We start from the raw sequence: 7961 nt of genomic DNA on the forward strand, positions 1-7961 counted from the left end.
CCTTTATTAATTAATTAAGTTAAATGAATTATTCCAAGAAATTGAAGTGGAAAGATATACTTGATGGTATAAAACTTAATTTGCTTTAAAAAAATGTGAAGTTGTAATAAAAGTTGACATGTTTAGTGTGCTCAAGAATCGGGGTCGATTCTCAAGACTTGCTACGAGTCTTGAAAAAGTTTTTGTCTGAAATTTTTTTAAATATAATGTCAAAAAAGGGGGCATTGGGTAGGGGAAAAAACTAATAAGTGTTCATAGGTAATCTTAGTAATTGTTTATCTAATAATATTGTAATTCATGTCCTTTGATTTAAATGTTTAATAATTCTATAGAAAAATTTCGGATCAAGCCAGTCACACTCAATTAAATGAACAATGAAACAGAATTAATATATATATATATATATATATATATAGACGGGCTGAGAACCAACCACCACAGAGGCATGAAGATTGACGGAGAGGGCAGGAAAGTATATAGGAATTGTGGAAACTGCCCAGATACGCAGCTGACACCATGCCACATCTTTGAGTGTCCAGCAATGAGTGCTAATCTGAGAGAAATAGGAGTCTTGCCGTCATTGATAGACCTTTATGACGATAACATCAAGCAAATCGCAGAACAGTAATCAAGACGCATGGAAACATTTGAGTCTGCTATGTCATAGACACGACAAAAAAAAAAAAAAAAAAAAAAAAAAAAATCAGAATTAGATTCATGAATTGAAAATTATTTTAAAATGGCTTTACTATTTTCCTTAACAGTCCAAGTAACAGTCCGTATTTTGAGAGTATGGTCATTCTAACACCAGGTTAAGATTTTTGATATATTTGAGCGAATTTATATATGCTCTTTCTCTAATTTTCAATTGTATTTTTTAAACAGTAAACTCCAGTGTTCCTACGATAACAAAAGATAGAACTCATCTTCAGTTTTGCATAGCTTAGAACAATGAAGTGATCACTTCAGAGTGTTCCATAGCAACCACCCTTAATATTTATATATTTAGTATCCTTGCAAAATATGAAGTAAAGACATTTCGGATTGCAAATTAATTAATACATAAATGATAAGAAAATAAGAATGTTAATGAACTCTGACCCATCACTATTGAGGTAGGGAGGAGTGTCAAAAACCAGTTCATTTGCAGTTCTCGAATGCAGCTAGGTACCGCCTTTTAGCTTCTAATTATGAAGTAAGGTGATTTAGACGATTTTAATTTCTTCTTTGCTCTTTTTGACCTTAATAATAATAGCGATGAGTAGAAAAGCTTTTTTTTCTCATTGTAATATTAGTGTGTACTAATATAGCAATGATTTCTAATATGGTAATGATAGTGCGCTAGCATTGGTTCTTATTGCAACAGTAAAATGCTTTTAAAGGTATCAGTTTAAAAAGTTTTCTTAAGTAGTTTACATTTACGTTAAAAATTTGTTTCCCTTAAGAAATTTTGTTTTTTAAAAATAATTTTTTCCCCTCAAAGCATGGGAAATCATCAGAAAAAAAGTATATTTTAGTTTGAAGAAATTCTTGTGGTAAAAACATTTAGATATAAAGTTTGAGCTGTTTCGAACTATATTTGACTTATAATTTCGAACAGGAACTTCTTGTCCTTAAAAAAAATTATAAGAAATTTAAGTAAAATTGTTTTAGTACATACATTGTTATTATAAAAATTATATAGTGCATAATTATACACATAATATAATACTTAAATATACATGAATGGGTTATACAGTATCAGTTATTCGGCTTTTATAAGAACAGTTATTTTTCTAAGTTCTGTGGTTTTTGTAAGTTTTAAATGTTTTTAATATTAAATTGTTACTTTTGTTAACTAAAATCACGTGTTTTTAATATTAAATTGTTACTTTTGTTAACTATAATCATTTGTTTTTTTTTCCTTCCCTTTTCTTATAGATACTTCTCATGTTTTACTTTAAAGAAATTGGGCAGTCACTTAATTTTCTTTCGTCTATATTTTGTTGCATTAGCATTCGACATTATAACTTTTTTTTTAATGTTAGAATATTACGTCTAGAAATTCGTTCTTTATCTATATTAATACTAGTTTTTATCATTTTTCATGAAGCATGCCCAGGCGGTCTGGAGGCGAAATCGATTAAGGCGTCGCACACATCACTAGTTTGAGAGCTGGGGGTAGTGATTTCGAGCCTGTCAGCCGAAAAAACAACCAGCGTGTATATGCGCAGCAAAGCAAGGTGCATGTTAAATTTGTCGTGCTGATAGTATAGTGCGGCTTTCAAGAGAACTCCCCCAGACACCCGTCTCGCGTCGTGGCGGGTACTATGGTTACGAGGAAAGGTCACTTCGAATAGGGGTGTGGGATGAATAGTTTTGTCTTAATCTTAGCGTAGGTCGTCGTGAGTAAACCGATCGACACCTTCTTTCCTCCATTTCACCCCTATTAGAAATGAGCTCTCGATTATTATCATAGCAGCAGACAAGTCCCAGACTGTCAGTCTGGAAGAGTTCTCCTCAAAGCTGCACTATACTCCCGTTTGTTTCGGTGTTGCAGTCCGGAGAGAAAGTACAGAGGATTCACGTCATTCGACCGTGGCCAAAATTAAGGGGCATTTCTATCACGGCCATTAAAAAATGGAGCCTTAATAATGGGACTAAGTGTTTGGACATGGTAGGGTGATGTGCTGAATGTCAATAAAAAAGGAAATTTTTAATTAAATTAGCACTATTTGATTCATGCGTTTTCCTTTTTTATGTCGATTTATTCGTCCAGAATTATTGTAACCAGATCTTATTATTTCAAGATCAAAGCTAGACCTGAAAATTTAAATTTTCAGTTAGTAGTCAATGCTCGTAGACTCAAATAACGAAGTAACCACTTTTTCCTTAAACCTAATAAGTCTGTGTCTGATATCGATAGATCCTTTTTTATTTAATAGTCACTTTTGCGAATTTTTGGTTGTTTCTTGGATTAAATTATATTTAAAAAAAAATCACACGATAAATAATCTCCGGCTTTAAAAAACTAATTCGATTGTAAAAATAATATAATTATATGACAAAATTTATTTGAACATACTGACTTTAAAGAACTTAATTTAAAATTATTTGTGGAGATAAAATTCATTTAATGTATACGTTGCACTTTTAAAATATTTTAATTGATAGAAGAACTCTCTTTACACATGAATCTCTGTATTACAAATTGATCAATCTTACGACCGTTGTTTTTGAAAGATCAAAATTTTGAATGGAGTCTTTGGACATTTTAATGAAAATTCTGTTTTTTAGAGTCTTTCGGCATTAATGTAATTTTATCTTTCAGCAATTTGGAAAAGAAAAGAAAGAAAAAAAAGTAACGATTTGAAAAGTGACTGGTTGTTTACATAATTTAAGTCGCCACTTTTTCTTGTTGACTCCTACGGGGCGTGTGGCGAGTGGTTATTTTTAGGTCCAATCAAGGATCTGTTTCCTTCCCCAGCTCAATAAATTTCTGAACTGTAATTTGAACAAAGTAATTTTTTTATTAAATAACAACCCCATGAAACTGAAGCTGTAAGATATTGATTAAAAACTTGACTCGCTTGAAAAATATACAAGTTAAAAATAACAATCGACACATTTCAAGTAGCTCAGTTTCTTGAAAATGGGTGCCTATTTTTGAGCGCTTGAAATATGTCGACTGTTATTTCCAACTGGTATATTTTTTAAGCGAATGAAGTTTTTAATCAAGTAATTAAGTAATTTTTTGTTTATTGCGGATCCAGTTCAAAAAAATTTGAATGATTTGGGATTTGTTTTCCGATGTTTAGATGAACACATTTTACAAAATTGTTAAATGGTACAACGGTAGAAGCAAAAAAAGTGTCCCGGACTCTGTTAACCCTTTGAAGCAGATGGGACACCGGAGTCTCCTTTATATATATTTTTTCTGACGCTCTAATTACAAGCAAAAATATATCTTGGTACTTTTTAGTTATAAATAAAAACAGTCTTATAGTTATTAAAAAAATTTGTTGGATCAGTGTTTCCTAAAGTGTGGTACGCGTACCCCCAGGGGTAGGGGAACAGTTTAGCGGGGGTACGCATTCTTAAGCGAAATATCTTGAAACGAACGAAAATCTCAAAATTTTTTATTTAAAAACAAAGCTAGTCATGAAAATTTACGATTAAGTATTTTTCTATTGGTTATTTTTTGCAGAGTTAACAGTTAATAATTAGTGGGGCTAACAGTCAGTTGCGTTTTTTAACTTTTGGGCAACTTTTTTATAGTAAAAAATCTATTCATTTTTTTTTTATTAGTGGTGCACAGCGCTACGAAAAATTTAGAAAGGGTAGGCAAAAGTCATAAGTTTGGGAAACACTGTGTTAGATTATTGGAATTATATTTGTTCTTAAATATAATATAAAAAATTAGTTTTAATTTTTTTTCTCATTCGTATTCAAAAATTTATCAACATTTGATTTTGAAAATTAAAAAAATTTCAATAATAAATAACTCTTTCTTTTAGATCTTAATAACTGCATATAAGTGCAAATTTGAAAAATTATTATTTGGAAGTGTGCTGTGTTTGGAAGATTTTACCACTAACGCAAAAATACACGGATGCTTCAAGAATGTATTTCATAACAATGAATTATTAAAATTCTAAATATAATATTTTTTTACTTATTTTGACTTAAATTACAAAATAATAAAAAAAGTGTAAAAAATATGTTTACTAAAAATTCTTCATCAAAGGGTTAAGGATGTAATTAAGGAATAAACTTACAATAAAAATTGATAAAAAGGAACATTTTTTCTCGTATGATGCACCCTTTAGGTTTTGTTACAAGTTTGAAATGCAGAATCAGGAGCTCTCTTTCCTCTGCAGAAGGGTAATTGTTGTTGTCGGGACAATCACTCTTTGGCCTCCGGTTCTATAAAAAGATGCCGTAACTTTCTTCTTCTTTTTTTTTTTTTTTTTTTTTGTAATTTGAAGATTCTTTGTTGAAAGAAGGAGAATTGTTTTACATTAAGAGGAAACGAGTGAACAACATGATGCTCTAAAAATTGACCGTGTCTATCAACATGTTTTTATTAAAAGTGAATTTTATCGATAGATAATTAGATGGATGAGTTATTTTTAAAGACATGCCATTGTTCTTGGCTAATGCAATATTTTCGTAAGTGAATTTTTGCTTATGCCATTTACTTTAACAGTGTTTATGGCACTGATATTACTTGCATGTTGCACATTTCTAGATAAAATGAATCGTTGAACATTTGGATCTCCGATTAAATTTTTGAATTAAGTAAACTATTTTATGTAGTAAAAACATTTTTAAGCGAATGCAAGGGATAATTTTAGTATAATTTTACAACTTATATGCAATTATTTTGATTTTTTTTTAATGAAAATGTCTTAGTTTACTTGATTATTGACCTAAGATGGATTGATTTACTCATTATTCACGTATGTTATGATTAATGTTCGAAAAATTGCGATGATTAAAAAAGTATCGATAACTGCATGTATTAGTTCCATAGCTGCATTAGTTGCACCACGTGAATTTTTGTTCATATAATTTACTTCATACAAGTTACAGTATTGATATTAATCGCGTTTTGCTTATTTCTTGATAAAATGAATCGTTGAATATTTGGATCGATTCGAACTTTCAAATTAAGAAAACTATTTTATATAATAAAAACATTTTTAAGCGAATGTAGAGGAGAACTTTAGCTTAATTGTACAACTTAAATGTAGTTAGTTTATTTATTTTATTTTTTAATGAAATTGTCATAATTTACTATATTATTGATCTAATGTGCATTAATTTACTCATTATTCACACATGTTATGGCTAATGCTCGAAAAATTGTGATGATTAAAAAAAAAACAATCAATAACTGCACGTATAAGTTGCATAGTTGCACTACGTAAAGTTTTTTTCTTCACATTTCTGTATTTGATTGCATTTTAATTTTTATAGCAACCTTTATCTGTTAATTGACTAGATAGTTTGATACATTTACATGGAATACATGGGAATAATCATTTTAAATTTAGTTTAATGTAGTAGTTTATACACTTTACTTTAATAGTGTTTATAGTATTCATATTAATTGCGTGTTGCTTATTTCCTGATAAAATGAATTGTTGAGCATTGGATCGAATCAAACTTTCGAATTAACAAAACTATTTTATATAATAAAAAACGTTTTTTAAGCGAATGTAAGGGATAATTTTAGTTTAATTTTACAACTTAAATGTAATTGGCTGAATTTTTTCAATCTTTCAATGATATTGTCTTAATTTACTCACTGCCTGTACGTGTTATGGTTAATGTTCGAAAAATTGTGATCATTAAAAAAGTGTTATAAACTGCAAACATTAGCTTCATAACAAAATGTCTACACTTTTAAATCATAACTAGCACTTGTGTTTGAAGGAACTACACCTGATGTGAATATTCGACAAACAATTTTTCTGTTACGATAAGTTATATGTTTTGATTGATGTTTGAAAAACTGCGTTGATTATAATAATCTATGATATTGAAGAGTAAACAAGTTTAAAAACCATAAGTAACATGTAAGCATATGTGTTTGAAAGGACTATATCTGACGCGAATATCTGATAAACAATTTTTCTTTTACGATATATTATATGTTTTGATTGATGTTTGAAAAACTGCGCTGATTATAAAAATCTATGATATTGAAAAGTAAACAAGTTTAAAAACCATAAGTATCATGTAAGCATATGCGTTTGAAAGGACTATATCAGAACCATATGGTTACAAACCATACGGTTTCACATCTTTTAAACTATACCAGTTATAATTGGTTTAAAGCCCATAAAAATAAAGAAATGTTCCTAACCATAAATTTTAGGGTTTATTGGATATTGCCGGTTATTTAATCGTAATTTTAGGATGAATTTATGTGGTTAAATTTTCGATTTCAAGAGTCCACAGTCAAGGACATGAAATCAAGTTCCACATACGTAATTAACACATAATTGTTTTTGTTTTGTTCTTCATATAGATCAAAATTTTATCTATATAGCTAACTGAAAGGTTTTATGTTTTCGGGAAAATTACCACCTGCGGATCAGCAAGGTTTGGGAAACAACATATTTATCTAGAGATAAATATTATGTGTGTCTTATTGGAATTGTTATAAAAACAGTTGCACTGATAACTATCTTTGACGTTTATGATTATCAGTTGAAAATATAAATATCTGGAAGACAAGGATTATTCCTTTTATATTCACAAGCGCAATCGTAAGTACAATTTATTTTCAGGGGGAAAAATTTAACACATTTTTGTATTTGATTATATTTTAATTATGAAAACAACCTTTATTTGTTAATTAACAAGATATTTAATTACATTTTGAGAATAATCATCACAAAATTTAGTTTAATCTGTAATTTATTCAGATAAATATTACAGTATGTAGTACAGAACAATAAACTTATTTGTGTTATTTGTTAACTATATATTGTACAAGAAGAAAAAAACTCTGATAAAACTACCGTACTCTATAGTAATGACATTTTTGATAAAAAAAAAACATAATTCTGGTAATAATTAACTAAATTATACGGTACTTAGTAAACCATTCATTAGGTAATTTTTCCCCTCATATGGTAAGGATTTACTGAAAATTCTGTAATTTAGTAAATGATACGAAACCTAAAAGTAGCTTTAACAAATAAATGGTTTTTCTGCCATGCTGTAAGATATCAAGAAAAATTAATTATAATTCAATTTTAATCAATTACGATCAAATTAATTATAATCAATTTACAAAATTTTACATTATAAAACTATATTTTATTGTTAGTTTTACCAAAACCATTGCCAAAGCACTTCGGTAAAAATTACCGAAATATTTGGTGCTCCCGTAGTGCTAGAAATATGGTAAATTTTACCATATTCTGGTAGTTTTGGTCATATATACACATATATTTGGTCACATT

The sequence above is a fragment of the Parasteatoda tepidariorum genome, chromosome 10 (genome assembly GCF_982258835.1).
Source record: "Parasteatoda tepidariorum strain Cologne lab strain chromosome 10, Ptep-v5.0, whole genome shotgun sequence".
In the NCBI taxonomy this organism is placed as follows: domain Eukaryota; kingdom Metazoa; phylum Arthropoda; class Arachnida; order Araneae; family Theridiidae; genus Parasteatoda; species Parasteatoda tepidariorum.